Source organism: Hipposideros armiger, unplaced genomic scaffold (genome assembly GCF_001890085.2).
Source record: "Hipposideros armiger isolate ML-2016 unplaced genomic scaffold, ASM189008v1 scaffold_464, whole genome shotgun sequence".
NCBI lineage: Eukaryota > Metazoa > Chordata > Mammalia > Chiroptera > Hipposideridae > Hipposideros > Hipposideros armiger.
In genome coordinates, this window is record NW_017731814.1 from 624200 (window position 1) to 624632 (window position 433).

The following is a 433-nucleotide window of genomic DNA, read 5'->3' on the forward strand; positions in this document are numbered from 1 at the left end:
AGGTAGCCTGATTTGGCTCAAAAGATGCTAGTTCGAGACTCATGTTTTATCATTCTTAGTCCTTCGGGTTAACTATACTGATGACGAAAATATGGAGTGATGGGTACTCCTATACTCTGCTGGTGGGCACGCAACTGGGTACAACCATTTTATAACAGTTCGACGTTCACCTTCTTTATTCCCTTGCAATTTCACTGCTATGAGAATACTCAGTAGATACTTCTGCACATGTATAGCAGGATATATGCATTCAAGGTCAGACAATTAAGTTCGCGAACTTGTTGTGATGATGTTGCTAACCTTTTTTTGATATCAGAGGGATTATTTGTTATGAATTTGTACCAACCAAACCATTAACCAAGTTTACTATTGGAAGTGTTGAAAAGGCTGTGTGAAAAACTTAGACAACCTTAACTTTTCACCAACAATTCAT